Source organism: Lynx canadensis, chromosome C1, assembly GCF_007474595.2.
Source record: "Lynx canadensis isolate LIC74 chromosome C1, mLynCan4.pri.v2, whole genome shotgun sequence".
NCBI lineage: Eukaryota > Metazoa > Chordata > Mammalia > Carnivora > Felidae > Lynx > Lynx canadensis.
In genome coordinates, this window is record NC_044310.1 from 137370245 (window position 1) to 137387059 (window position 16815).

Consider the following 16815-nt stretch of genomic DNA (forward strand, 5'->3'; position numbering starts at 1 on the left):
TGAAAGATCGCACCTGATTAATGGCACAGCCACACTTTATGTATTTTCACAGCCACACTCATTCACAGTCAGTGCTGGTAGCATGTTGAAATTGTGGGAGGACTTTTAGATAAATTGGAGATTGGCATAAATCCTGGGGTCTCTATCCCTTTATGATTAAAAAGCTGACACATTCCTTCAAGGAGTACCAAGTCTGATGCACATTTTGCCCAATAAATGGCTTCATTTTAGCCTAACCCTGCAGCCTAAAAGTTAACATCTAAAACGTTTTAAAATTATTAGACTCCTAAACAGTTTTAAACTCTTGGCACTATTTCAGAGGATCTTATTCACCAATCCTGCAATTTGTCCCTTCTCTTCCTGTTCAAGTTCTGTATCCATAGATTTGGCATCCTTGAGCCTCAGTTTCCTCATGTGCAAAACAGGAGTAAAAAACATGTGTGTTTTGTGAGAGGGTTGTTGTAAGTGAGGTACTCAAGTAAGCTACATAGTCCCTCAGTGCTAGGCATCAAGCTATCAACAAATGTTATCTCTTGATTTCCTCAATCAGGTAGTATCCAGTAATATAAACACCAAATGAAGATTAAAAGAAATAACATATAGCCATCAAAAGTCAAAACTGTTTTCTAACTTTCCCTATTTCAATTTCAGATTTGTTTTTAGGTTTCAGTTTAAGAAGCCATATTATGTCATGGATTTCTTATTGCATCGGTAACTCTGGAGTGAAGTGATCACATGCACAACTCTCCTAGGTGGTCTTTTCTTTCCCCACAACTTAACTTTGGATTAAACTTTGCTCAGTCTTATAACATCTAAGGAGATCACAATCCAGGGTGGTATGGCTCTAGGCGAATGAATGCAAAAACAAAACATCTAATGAGAGACAACATAAAAATCAATTAAATGTGAACAAAATTCTTGGAAGTGATATTCACATTCCTTGAGATTCCTTTTTGTTTTACCAATATTTGTTCCCTCCCTCATTGATGTGTGTCTAAAGTTATCCCTCCTTAAATCATTGCTTCCCACAGTAGCATGTAGACCTCCCAGGTATTATGTATGTAGGAAATTTGAGGTCTGTGCTCACCTGTCTTCTCTCCTACATTCCACAGAACATGAGCTCACCCTCCACAGCTGTCAGGAGCTTTTGAAGTTCTCTTCATGTAGCCTGTCATGCTATTAAATCATTTTTCCATGTTATTTTTCCTTATATAAACTATACTGTTTTGCCTGTAAAACTGCCAAGAACACAAAGGTATGTCTAAACAAAATTCAAAGATCCTTGTTCTTTATGATAAACATAAAGAACCTTCTTCAAATCCTTCTAAAGTTTACAAACTTAAAAAGTGAGGTGGGAATTTGCACCTGCTACAGTGTCTAACTTTCACACCTGGAATATTTATTTTAAGCTGTCGCTCTCTTATTCAGATCAGAGATTTGTATTTTTCCACAAATAATTTCTGAGCCTTGTCACCAGACTTATTTTTGATAATAGAAAACAGTTTACTAGATCCTGTGGATAAAACAGTAAAAAGGAAAACGGATGGTAATTAAAAGTGGCATTCACATGGGACAATACGGGCAATAAAAGTCAAAACATTTCCGATTCATAACTTATCTTGATCAACTTGACAACGGGCTAAAAAATGCAAATAACTAGAGATTAGAGGTCTTCTAGACCTGAGTGCTAAGACAAGGTTAGAACTCCATCCTTCTCCTTTTCTTTTTCTAATGTTTACTTATTTTGAGAGTGAGTGAGCAGGGGAGGCTCAGAAAGCAGGAGAGAGAGACAGAATCCCAAGTAGGCTCCACAGCATAGGCACAGAACCTGATATAGGGCTAAAACCCATGAACCATGAGATCGTAACCTGAGCCAAAATTGAGTAGGACACTTAACTGAGCCACTCAGGCACCCCTCCATCCTTCTTAAAAGTAAATAGTATTCATATAAAACACACATATTTCTTCAACTTATCCAAACAAAGCAGGATTACTCAAGAAATTATGCTCTACTTTTTGTCGATGACTATAGATCTTATTCCTGAAAACAGAGCCTAATTCATCACTGTTTAGTACATAGTTTATATCTGAAATTTTTCTAAAAGGAGTCATCATGGTAGACAGAAAAACAAATCATACAGATTTAGAGTATGGACAGACTTGGGTTCTGATTTTATATGTTAACCATGTACACACAAGCCTCATTTTCTTCATTTTAAAAATGAAAATAATGATCAATACCTCACAGGTTTAGGGTTCTTGGGACAAAGCAAACACTCAGTAGATGTTTTTTTTTCCTTTTATCAGCATTTCCAGGCACCTGCCCCTCTATAGCAGTCTTCCCCCACTGTTGGTTTGTCTGTTATTCTATCCTCTGACTGAATCACTCAGATATTTTACAACTGTAATCCTAAAAGCAGCCCTCTGAAGTAGGTAATTTTATCCCCATTTCCAAAGAAGGAAATGGGAGCATACAGAGATATTTATCAGTCAAGGTCTAGTCAGGAAAAGAAATACCACTCTAGATATTTCAAACAGAGGCACTTTAAGTTTGGGAACTATGTACAGGGGTCACAGAAAAGCAGAAGGAGCTCTCAGGGGTAGTTGAGGGAACCCAGGAATTGGCAAAAGCAGGAAACATGCTTTTTTTTTTCTGCTTTTTCATCTTATTTCTGTAATTGGATTAAATTTGGGGGGAAAATGGTACACAGAAATATCTGAAGCAATAGATAATAAAGACTGGGCGTCTGAAATGTGGTCACACCCACCTGATTTCCTAAGCCAAAATCCTGGGGTAACAAGTGGAAGGTCTTGCAATGAAAGACAGTCAATGCACTGTATATCAATTATTCATACGTTTCAATTGGCAGTCAAAATAGCAAACATTCAGTGAGTGGTCTTTATTCCCACAAAGTAGGAAATGCATAATGAATGGAAAAATAACGTACTTTTCGATACTCACAACAGCCCAGTACAAGAATGCTTATGGCGTAAAGTTTTCAAAGTATTTTTTGAAACCGCTGACTAAACTACCCCAAACTACAGTTGAAATTCCACCAAGCTATAAAGGGCTGTGCTTGAACTCCATTTCACAGTTTTTGGGTTTCATAGCCTTTAGGCGAGCACAATTTATACTCGTTACTATGCTTGAAAAGATCCATGTCAGGAACTGTTACACAAACAAAGAAGCTAGCACACATTATCCTAAAATGGTACTGCGTTTAATCAAAAAAAAAAAAAAAAAAAAGGAGGAAGAAGAAAAGAGTCATACGATTTCTTAAGTTCTATATGATACACCACTGCGATTTGCATATGGAAAATTTTAAAACATTAATATTTACAGGCTTTGAAACCCAGTAAGTGTTAATATTTTCAGATATCTGAAGTTTGACCAACTTCTCTCATTTTTGCACGTAATCTTTGAAATAAAAAAAGGATATTATATTCTATGTATTTTGTAAATGATGAAAGCAACTGCATTTTGTATGAAAAGAAAGTATTTGTTTAACCAAGCTGTGAAAAAAAGGATAGACAAAACTAAAAACGGTAAATGGTTCCTTTTACTTATAAACACAAGTGACCGTGGGCTATAATCATGTGCATTATGACAGCAAAATTTCAATGAAGTAATTACTTTCCATTGGAAATGTAAGTATAATTTTCTTCACAATAAGTTGGCTAAAATATTCTTGACATTATGAAATTCTAGACCTAAATATATAGGTGGTTAGCCTTAAAGCAACATTTAAAAGTTAATTAAGGACAAAATTAATGGAAAAATCCCTGGATTCAGATCAGTAGAGAGAAGAAAAAATAGATGATTGGGTCTGACATAATATACTGTAGGGCCTAGAAAATGCTGAACAAGATAAAATTAACTCCTTCCTTGTCAAGAGGATACCAAAAAGCAAGGAAAACACAATAAATCAAACTACTGCAACAAATCAACAAATGCACAACCAGTAGCAACTGTATGTATCATTACATAGTATTTTCAGGTTAAAGCCAGTTTGGAATTTTAAAGGATGGGAAACAAAAGCTCTTTCCAAGTCAGACTGCAGTTCTCAAAGAGAGTTGGGTGAGATGGTCTAATTTAGATGAGATTATTCCATGAAGGCTTGCCCTGTGGTCTTATACTTGTTTTAGGATTGGAATCTTCTTCCTTTCCCTTTTCGATGGCTAACTTGATTCTTATCCATTAAGATTCAGCTCCACTATCACCTCTGGTAGGTAGTTTTACCTGATTCCTCTTCCAGGCTGTGCCATGCGTCTGTACTGTGCTACTAACCTAGCTATTTGTCTGTCTCTCTACTTATATAGCAAATTTGTGGGTAGCAGGAACCATTTCGATACACTCAACACCTAACATAGGAATTGCACATGGGTAGGCACTGAATAAATGTTTGTTAATTAACCATATGAAAAGTCTCTTCATAGAAGTTGAAATTGGTAAAAAAAAAAAAAAAGGGGGGGGGACCTTCCCACATTGCCAAACTCTGTTCTACAATTTTTTTTTTTTTTTTTGCTATTGAATGTGGTTTCCTTTCAGCCCAAATTTTAAAATGCTGATTTTTCAGGGTACCTTGGTGGCTTAGTCAGTTAAGCGTCTGACTTCAGCTCAGGTCATGATCTCATGGTTCGTGACCTCAAGCCCTGGGTCAGGCCCTGTGCTGACAGCTCAGAGTCTGGAGCCTGCTTCAGATTCTGTGTCTTCCTCTCTGCCCCTTCCCCCACTCATGCTCGCGCTCTCTCTCTCTCTCTCTCTCTCTTTCTCTCTGAAAAATAAACATTAAAAGTAAATAAAGATAAAATGATAAAATGTTGCTTTTTCATATTAGGAAAAATTCAGCCTCTCAGATTTTTAAATGAGGAGTCAAAGTCTATCTAAAGCCATTATCTTTGTCAGTGTTAAATTTTAAATAACATGAGACTATATCAAATTTTAATGGAAAACTATATTTTAAGTATAAATATTATACACACACACACACACACACACACACACACAAAAGTGGGGATAAATCTCCTAAAAATGAGAACAGTCTCTCTCCAGGGAAAGAGACTGCATTAATAAAAAAAATAAACTATTCTAATCCTTTAAATTTTATAGTGGTTATTTATTTCTGAAGTCTGCAGCTCTAACTTTAAATCTATAGGATTGGATTCTCAATATTTGGGATTGCCTGATGAATTAATTGTTTTCTTGAAGAATGTTCTTTTGGATACTTGGGATAATAATGCTTAGTTTGTTCAATTCCTGGTGACTCCATCACCGGTAATGCATCATCACAATGTCACCTTGCCTGTCAGGCTCAACAAAGGAGGGATGAGTATGGGCACTTAACTGCTTTCTCTCTTACTGGAATTGGCAGCTATTATTAAGAGTTAGTACACATGGGCACGATAAGCCAGAGGCGATGTCTTAGCTTTGGCATATATGCTGCGCCTGAAAAAAGAAACTTGATCTTCCAATCTGCCAAGATGACATCTTGCACAGGCATAATATTAACTAAAATATTTAAAGCAAAAACAAAACCCCTCCCATCTGGAATTATTGTTATATAATTTCTATGTACTACCTGGATTCAGAGGACTGAATCCTTTACCATGCTATTTCAATCATTTTAGAAATGAAAGAGAATGGAGTCTTGGGATAGCTGCCCCACACAGACACTCAGCTGAACAATGATAATGCTTCTGAATTTTAGCTAGAAAGTAGCCATTCTTTGCAAAGCCACAAACCTTCTATTCAGAATATATGAAAAAGGGAATGCTCCCAGTGGGATGTCTCTCTGAACTAGTTATTCAGCAAGTTTTAGCCTGCTGAATACTAGATAGAAATTTTCATACAGATTTTGTTTGTTTAAGGTAGTATTTGAAACTCAGATTTTTGAATCCCTTAATCTTATTGTGTGACAAACATCCTACCTACTCAGCTGGTTAAAAATGATATATAGTTTAGGGAGGGGGGGAAGAAAAAAAAAACAAAGGAAAACTGATCACCACATCCAAAAAACTCAGTATCCATGTCCTAGTAATGACAGCAGTCATCTCTTCACCTTTATATGATTATATGTACCTATACAGATAGATAAATACCATCAATCAATATATAACCACAATCATTTCATGACTGATCTTTGCCAGGCAGTCCTATAAATGAAATTCTCCACATATTATAAAGGGAAGATGTGGAAGGAAAATGAGAAGGAGGAAATAACACTGGAAATGCTGGAAAGATCCCAGGACCAACAGGTCATGATTCCAGACTAGAAACTGGACTAGAAACCAATTGGCTTGTGGTCTTAGACAAAACCCTGAGCTTCTAGATCTATGTCCTCACATATAAAATAAGGATGATCACTATAGTTCTAATCTAATATTATTTGGCTACAAAGAAATGTGAAAGATGTACTTCTCTGTCTTTATTCCAAGAACCAGTGAAAGTTAAAGTGGGTAGAAGTGCTCTGAAGTTAATACACTTAAATATAAACTTTAAACCTGTCACATTCTCACTGAATAAGTTGGTCACTTAGAACTCTATGCATCAGCAAAACAGGTATAACAACAATTTCTACTTCCCAGGGCTGTGTTACAAGTTTACATGATGGAATGCACATAAAAGAATATATCATGGTAACCAAGTAATATGAAGAGTTCAATGGATCTTAGCAGCTAGTTCCAGTAATAATAATGGTTAGACAAGGCACAGAAGTAGTACTCCAAAGTCAAATACATTAAGGAGGGAGAAAGCCTTCAAGGTTAACAAAGTCTTATCCAGAACCTGATTGAAGAGAAGAGAATAACTCAAAATAGCAGACATCAACCTAAAGCAAGATAATTTATCAACAGAAGCACAGACACAGAAGAGCCACTGAGGAAACAGGCACTGATCATGGAATCATTGTCAATGCAGGAGAGGTTGTGTTAGATGAATGGGAATACAGGTCTATCAGACAGGTGCATTCCTGTTGCAGGACTGACATACCAAGTTATGAGGCCCTGATGATATTAAAGCTCAAAAAACTGTTAAACAACATATATTCTTGTTGTGATTCCAAAAATAGCAAAACAACTACTGATAGTTTTTCTTTTCATGTTTTTATCTGTATAGAAAAAATGTAATGATCAGGATAACAAGTGAATTCATTCATTCTGCCTGACACATGACTCATTGTGAGTCAACAATCTAATATTCTAAATTTCTACTTCAGTTTCTGTGAGCTAGGACAACAAGAAACAGCACCTGAATTTGATCAAGGCTACAACACTGAAAAAGTAGAATTAGTTGATCAGCCATAAAGCCAGATTCTGGATTATAACGAATTAATTTAAAGAAGGTTTTGAAATCAATCTTAGCATTTGACCTCTTTTTTGACATGTGAATTTCTTTCAATGCTATTCTTTTTTTTTTTTTTTAATTCTTTTTAACGTTTATTTATTTTTGAGGCAGAGAGAGACAGAGCATGAACGGGGGAGGGGCAGAGAGAGAGGGAGACACAGAATCAGAAGCAGGCTCCAGGCTCTGAGCCATCAGCCCAGAGCCCGACGCGGGGCTCGAACTCACAGACTCACGGACCGCGAGATCTTGACCTGAGCTGAAGTCGGACGCTTAACCAACTGAGCCACCCAGGTGCCCCTTTTTGATATTCTAATATAATTCAAACACTATGCAACCCAGTAGCCTATTAGCAAATCATCATTGTAATACATATATGTAAATATATACTGTATAATAAATCTTCTTAATGTAGCAAAGAATTACATACATATATATCCCAAATGCTAACATATATATAGCCAAATGCTAATAATAAAACAACAAACTTCTATTGTTCAGATAATGATGGTGGGAATCTAAAAGAATACAAATACTTGGAAAGAAATTTTTTCATATATGGCAAGAAACACACTAATTGAAAAAGGCAGTATAAATTGAGTTTCTGTAAATCTATATGATGCTAAAAAATTAAAATATTAAAACATGCATATAAAAATTGACCGAACTGAAGTCTTACAACATGGTAGATTGAAAGACAGATTTCTACTTCATTCCAAACACTTAAAAATGCTGAATAAAATGTAACAATTAAAAGAAAAAACACATACCTGACCTTAAAAAAATGTTCAGGTGTCAAAAACTTGAAATCAGAAGAGCAAAAGCACACGAGGTAACACCCTAACAGAAGATCTAAAATATGAGATCAAGGGGGAGCCTGGGTGGCCCAGTCAGTACTCTTGATTTTGGCTCATGTCATGATCCCAGGTCCTGGGATCCAGCTCCATGTCGGGCTACATGCTGAGTGTGGAGCCTGCCTGAGATTCATTCTCTCTCTCTCTGTCTCTCTCTCTCTCTCTCTCCCCCCCCCACTCGCACTTTTTCTCCCTCTAAAATAAAAAAAAAATTATAAATTAATTTAAAAAAATAAAGTATGAGATGAAGAAAAGAGGAGATCTAAAATTGTCCCAACATGTGAAGAGCAAAATATTATGCAAGTAGGGAACATGTTCTTTCTGACAGAAAGGCCACAGAATTGGAACTGTTATCCCTGAATAAGACTTGGACCCTGAGAAATCTCCCCTATAAATTAAAATGGAATTAGAGAAATTATACGCTCAGGCCCAGAAAAGTCGTAAGGAAGGGTTTGTGTCTGACTAGGATTTTATATATAATATATAAGTATCTGCTCGGAAACTGAAACCCCAGAACTGTACTCTGCATATACAAATTTCAAATTTACAGTATACCAGTGGTACAGATATGGCTATGAAATATACATAGAAATTGATACTAGACCAATTCAATCTCTTAGGGCACTGGCAAATGTAAACCAAAAATCACTCTGAAAACTACTTCCACAACCTAGACCTCATAGAATGCGCGCACACACACACACACACAAGGAGAAAAAGGAAAAATCTAAAAGAAATTCCTAACAGTGATTTCTGCCACGAGGGAGAGAGAGAAAGATGTAGTGAACATGAGAATTAGTACCCCCAAAAATTCGTGAAATAAAACAATCTAAAGTGTCCAAAAAATAAGTATTTTAAAAATTATTTAAGGTACAAAGGAAGGAATAGAGTAGGTAAGAAAAAGAATAGGAAGGGTTCAGAGGGAAATCTAGTAAACTAAAATCAGAAATACAATTATGAAAACTAAGAACGTGTTGAAAGTGTTTAGCATCAAATACAGCTCAATTCAAGAATTATGAAAGCATAAATGAGAGGATCCAACTTATGTTGCATAAAAATCTCAAAAGAAAAGAGTTCATTGTAGGATAGGCAAATTCCAAAGAAACAATGGGAGAAAAATTTCCAGAATAGGTGAAAAATAAACTTTGTATTAAATACATGAGTCCTGATTCCAATAAATAAATATAAATATAAACCTAGATACATTATGATGAAAATGAAAGATATTAAAAACAAAAAACAAACAAACAAACAAAGAGTAGGTGGTTCAGTTGGGTAAGTGTCCGACTTCGGCTCAGGTCATGATCTCACAGCTAAGGAGTTCGAGCCCCGTGGGGCTCTGTGCTGACAGCTCCAAGCCTGGAGCCTGCTTCAGATTCTGTGTCTCCCTCTCTCTCTGCCCCTCCCCTGCTCGCACTCTGTCTGTCTCTCTCTAAAAAATAAACATTAAATTTTTTTTTAAAAAAGGAGTAAAGTTTTAAAAACAAAAAACTCATGACTTACAAAAGAATTAAAATTTTGTAACAGTTTATTTCTCAAAAATGTAAGAAGACAATAGAATAATATTAAAAAGGCTAAGAAAAAATAAAATTAGCCTTTAATTCTAAAGTTTCAATAAAATAATTCCAAATACTAATGCAAAATAAAGGCATTTAAAAGAGAAAGTGAGATCATTTATCATTCAAATTCTGACTGAAAGGTCAATCAATGGATGCTAAGAAAGCAAAGAAACTGCTTTATAAATTTCTAGATAATTGCTTAGAATATGACAAATTTAAACTTTTAAATAATTTGTCTTTTAGTTAATTCACATAAATAAAAAATCATAACTATGAATTTAGGGGGGAGTTAAAATGAGAATAAAAATTCTAGACAATTTGAGAGTGACTGGAATAAAAATCTCTAAGGTCTTTTGAATTCTTTAGACTAAAGGGAGATAAACCAATTAAACTTAGACATCACGGCAACTGGGCATCTTAAAATTTGAAGGCCAATCACTTAAATAATGAAAATTGAATGACTAATTTCTAAAAAAGTACTGTAGAATGTGGAAAGGGCTGAAGTAATAAATCAGCCATTAACAATCCAATGAAAGGGGAAAGGTAGAAAAAGCAGACAAGGAAAACATGGTAAAAACATAGGCTAGTATAGAAGGCCAAACATAACAGAAATCACAATTCAACCCAAATACTAGAGGAGAGATTTTCAGATTAAGCACAATAGAAATTCATTTGCAGAATTGTAAAATTCAGCTTACAAAATTAGTCAGATTAGGCTATACTGTGATAAATTAACTCTACAAACTCTGTAGCTTAAAGAAACAAATAGTTCTTTTTCCCATGAACTTGAAATATTATGGCTAGATATTCTCTATCTATAAAACATGATCACCCCACAGGGTTCACTATTGCTCTCTGGCCAGGTCTGGTCACAACTGAAGTGAGGCAGGGAAAAATAGAGACGACCTCCCTAACTTGGTGAACACCATCTCTTTCACATATTTTTAAATGTAACTCAGAAATACTGAAAATAAAGGAATAGAACAAGTTACACCTCACAAATATTAACAAAAGAAAGCCAAGGCAGTCATTTAATAACTATGAAATTGACTTCAAGTTGAAAAAAATCACTCTTCCACAAAACAATTTGCTAGTAAAATATAAAAATCCTTAACTTGTATGTATGTAACAAGACAACCTTAAAATATTTAAAACATTACAGAAAAATAAGGAAAACCCAGTAAATCCACTATCATTGAGATTAAATATATATCTGTCAGAAATTTCTTAAGTATATATACCTGAAACACACATGGAGATATATATATATAGTATATAATAACATTTAATTATCTAAAAGACAGAAATCATATAAAGCACATGAATAAAAACATAGTAGATATGCATTTGTATGCATCAGACCACATTCACAGAATGTACAGTTTCCAAATATACATACAACTTATAAAAATTGACTATGTACTATCTATGAAAGAAATTTAAACAAATCCAAATCCATGATCAACCAAATCTTGCAAAATGCAATGGAATTAGAATTTTAAAAGTCTATGATGCACAAATACATTTGAAAATTTAAATTACATTCGTAAATACGTCTTTGGTCAAAGAATGAATTACAAAAGAATTAATAAAAGTAGATACAACTGTACAATTAAACTACAATGCATCAAAACTTGTGGGATATAGCTAACAGAATATAAAATTTTCAAAAGACATGCTTATAACCTAAAATTGGATCAAAAAATTTGACACACACAAAAAATGAAGAGAGCAAGCCCAAGGAGAAAACAAGTGAAGGTGTGATGATAAAAGCAGAAAATTGAAGGAAAGTAAAGAATTAATAGAAAGTATCAGTGAAACCAAAAGAAGTCTTCGAAAAATACAAGTAAAAAATTTATCTAGAAACATGACTGGTCAAGCAAAAATACAAACAAAAATTATTAGGGATTATACAGACATTGTAAAGACTATGGAGTGGAAATAGTAGGCAGAAGTTTATGAAAATGCAGATAAATTGCATATTCTTTCATAAAGATATAAATTATGAAAATTCACTTGCATTGCTATAGAAAGACTGAAAAAACATGTAACAATGGAGAAAATGCAATTGCTAGTAGTCAGAAACTACTCACAGAAAAGCCCTCTTAAGTAATTTGTTTTTATGCAAATTGTTCCAGATTATAAAGGAAAAAGTAAAAGTATTCCTAGCTCATTTTATAATACTAGAAAAACCGTGGTATTAAAACTGGGCAATGATAGAATACTAAAGGAAAGTTATGCAAAAACCCTAACTAAATGATTTTAAGCACATATGCAAAAACCCTAACTAAATGATTGGTGAATCAAGTTATGAAATGGCTTTTATGACAAGAAGGGTTTACTCAGTAATGAAAGGATGTTTTAATTTTAGAAAATCTATTAATGTGATTTTCCACTTCAAGCTGTCATATGATCATATAATTATTTCAATAGAGAAAAACCATTTAATAAAATTCAACTCTTAATTGTGATTGAAAACTGATAGGAAATTAGTAACACTTGGGATTTCCCCTAGGTATTTGACTAAAAAATACAGTAAATATCATACTACATAGTGAAATTTTAGATGTCTTTCTTTTAAATCAGAAACAAAGCAATGATGTTTATTACCACCTCTATTAAATACTGGAGCGACTATATTAAAGAACCAATACAAACAAAACAATGACTGAGGGATTTCAAAAACTGAAACAGTAAGAGGAAATTGCCATTATTAACAAATAATATGAAAGTGCATTTAGAAAATGCATGAGGGGTGCCTGGGTGGTTCAGTTGGTTGAGTGTCCAACTTTTGCTTTCAGCTCAGGTCATGATCTCATGGTTCATGAGTGTGAGCCCCGCGTCAGGTTCTGAGCTGACAGCACGGCATCTACTAGTGATTCTCTCTCTTTCCCTCTCTCTACCCCTGCCCCACTTGTTCTGTCTCTCTCTTAAAATAAATAAATAAAGTTTAAAAAAATGCATGAGAATCTCTATCTCAGCTCAGGTCTTGATCTCAGGGTTGTGAGTTCAGTCCTGTCTTGGGTTCCACACCCGCGTGAAGCCTACTTAAAAAAGAAAAAAAAAAAAGAAAAAAGAAAATGCAATGAAAATCTCTAAACAAAACTGAGGTTTAATAAGAAAATTCAATAAGCTTTCTAATTACAAGATAAATATAAACACGTAAAAATTTCTTATTCATCAGAAAGCATATTTTAAAAATCCTATTCATAAGAATAGCAAAAAATATAGAGGTACCTAAGTACAATTTTGGAGAAAATAATTATTTTCAATAAAAGACAAAAAAAGATATGGATAAAATGTAGAGAAATACCATGTTCATGAATAGCAAGATTCAGTATTGTAAAAGTGGTAATTTTCACTAAATGAATCTATGTTTAATTAAAGACTAATTGATACTCCGTAGAAACCTTTCAAGATTGAGAAGCCAGTTCTAAAATTAGTGTGAAGAACAAAAGGAAAGGAGTTTGAAGAATAAGAAAGGAACACACTTTACAAAATGTAAAGAGTTTTTATACAGCTATTTTAAAACATATATGTATATACTTAAATTGTGTAAGTGTATGTATTACACTTACATAATTACATAATGTATATATGTATATATAATGGATATATATTAATTGTGCATTATGAATATGTAATATATATTAAACATTTTATTTATGTAAAGAATTTTATATTAATATGTATTTTTTAATGTTTATTTTATTTTATTTATTTTTGAGACAGAGAGACAGACAGAACACAAGCAGGGGAGGGGCAGAGAGAAAAGGAGACACAGAATCCAAAGCAGGCTCCAGGCTCTGAGCTGTCAGCACAGAGCCTGACATAGGGCTTAAACTCATGGACCACAAGATCATGACCTGAGCCCAAGTAGGATGCCCAACCAACTGAGCCACCGAGGAGCCCCTAATATTTTAAAATTTATAATATATGTAGTGTGTATATAAAAACTGTAATGAACAATTAAATGTTTTAGTAACTGAATGCTTTAAAAGTGATACTGCGTATTTTGGCTATTGTAAATATTTATACTAAGTGATATAAGTCAGACTAAGAAAGACAAATATTATTTCACTTGTATGTGGAATCTAAAAGCAAAACAAATGAATAAGCAACAACAACAAAAAAAGCAGAATCAAACCTCTAAATACAAGAACAAACTAATGTTTGTGGGGGGGGAGGAGCAGAACAGGTGAAGGGGAGTGAAAGGTACAGGCTTCCCTTTATGGAATGAGTAAGTCACAGGATGAAGGGCACAGCATAGGAAATACAGTCAATGATATTGTAATAAACTTGTCTGGTGACAGATGGTAGTAGCTACAATTGTGGTGAGCACAGCATAACATATAAAGAAACTGAGTAACTATGCTGGACACCTGAAACTAACATAACATTGTATGTCAGCTATACTCAAATATTTACATAAATATGTAAATGTGTAGTAATTGAATGATTGAGAATTGGCACATTAAAAAAACAGAACAGGCAAGTTATCAAAACCACTCCATGAATATGACAGAGTATTACAAATCAATTAGAAAATGGGTGATATGTATATTAGTGTGGATCACATCAGGAGCCAGAAAATACACCGCAATTTAAACAGGGAAGGGTGATAAAATTACTTTTATGATAGAAGACTAAATATGAATTGTAACAAGATCTCTCGTAAAAACTACCCTAGAGCTGAGGGAGTATCCAAAGAAAGGTAAACTTGAAATGAGAGTCCCCCCTCCTATAGGTGGGAGTCCCAAAAGGTATTCTTTTTTTTTTTTAATTTTTTTTTCAACGTTTTTTATTTATTTTTGGGACAGAGAGAGACAGAGCATGAACGGGGGAGGGGCAGAGAGAGAGGGAGACACAGAATCGGAAACAGGCTCCAGGCTCTGAGCCATCAGCCCAGAGCCCGACGCGGGGCTCGAACTCCCGGACCGCGAGACTGTGACCTGGCTGAAGTCGGACGCTTAACCGACTGCGCCACCCAGGCGCCCCCCAACAGGTATTCTTAAAGCCCACTCCTGTCAGAGAAATGCACTAGACTGCCCAGGCCAGAACAGGTCTGGAGCATGTGTCTGCCTCTGAATGGTCTGGAAATGTGGCCCTGGATGCAGGCCAGGATGGAGGAGTTACCAAGGGAAGGAGTACTCTGGCATACAGCTGAGCACTAACACATTTCCCCCACACCGGCACCACTGACGAGCCATGCAGCAGATATCTGCCAAAGAAGGAGAAGGAAACACATCAGAAACCAAAAAAGAAGTTCTCTCCCTACTGGAATGTCTTTCAAGGGCTTTCTCCAGGAAAAGCTTAACATCATGTCCATTATAAAAGAGAAATGTTAATAATTCCAATCTATTCTGACATAACAGGCACTGTAAATACTGAATCTTCACATTTTGAAATAAATACATATGTAATATTTAATATCTGAACACTAAACAAAAATGAATACTCAAATCAAAAGATAATACAGCATCAACTATTTGCAAGTTCCATATGGATTAAATATCTAATATTTAGGGTCTTTTTTTTTTGAGACAGAGAGAGAAGAGCATGAGCTGGGAAGATGGAGAATCCCAAGCAGGCTTCATGCCATCTACACAGAGCCCAATGTGGGGCTTGATCCCATGACCCTGGGATTAAGCTGAAATGAAGACTTGGACACTTAACTGACTGAGCCACCCTGGTGCCCAAATTTTCTTTAAATATTAGAAGAAACTATAAACTTTTTATTTAATCTAGTAAAAAAATGTATATTTTAAAAACACATAAATAACAAAAATTAAAATTGTGATAAATTGGACTACGTTTAGCCTAAAATTTTCTATACAACAAAGGACACATTAAATAAAATTTGAAACAAACCATAATTTGGGAACAGATATTTACAACTCATGTTACTTACAGTTTTAGTTTCAAGAAAGAAAGAACTACAAATAAATAAGGCTTACTAACAGAATATAAGCAGTCAAGGGGCTCCTGGGTGGCTTAATCAGTTGAGCAACTGACTTGTGATTTCAGCTCAGGTCAGGACCCCAGGCTCATGGGATCGAGCCCCACATCAGGTTCCATACTCAGTGTGGAGCCTGCTTAAGATTCTTTCTCACCTCTCTCTCTCCCTCTGCCCCTCTCCCTTATTCACACTCTAAAAAAATTATACATATATATGATATAATTTATATAAATTATATATACAATATATTTAAATTATCTGTGTGCATATGTATACATGCATACAGAAAATTTAAAGAAAAGAAGTATCAAATGAGTCAGTAAATACATGAAAACATATTCAATCTTACTACTACTTAGGGACTGCTAATTAAAATAACAATGAAGTACAATATTGCACCCTTAAGCCAGGATTTGAAAGGCTGAAAATACAAATATTTTATGAGACTTTGGGAAAGGAGATCTCTCACAGAATGGGATTATAAATTGTTATATTCAATACGAAGAGCAATTGGAAATAAAAATATAATAAAATATAATAAAATATAAATATATTTTTATATAAATATATATTTTATATATAAATATATAAATATATTTAATATAAATAAAATAAAAATATATAAAATATAATAAAAAATAAATATATATATTTATATATAATAAAAAATAAAAATAATAAAGTTGGTATATGTGGATCTCATGTCCCAATAAGTCTAAGTACATATTCTAGAAAAACTTTCATGCATATGTAAAGACAACACGTATGATGAATTTCAACACTATAGTAAAAAAATCATAAAAATGTATCTACTGATAAAAAAATTATTGCACATTTATACAATGGGATATTATGTATCCATTAACATAACATACCAGATCTATGAGTACCAACAGGGAAATATCTAGACAAGAATATGAGTGGAATGGAAGATCAAGTTTCAAAAGAATAGCACAGTATAACATTTGACGTCTTATTTGTAGATACATACATACATGTATGTAAGACAGAGAAAAGGTATTTAATATTTAATATGTAAATGATGTAGACTAGTTTTTTTCATGGTATGAGAAAGACTTCCAATTATATGTACATACATATGTA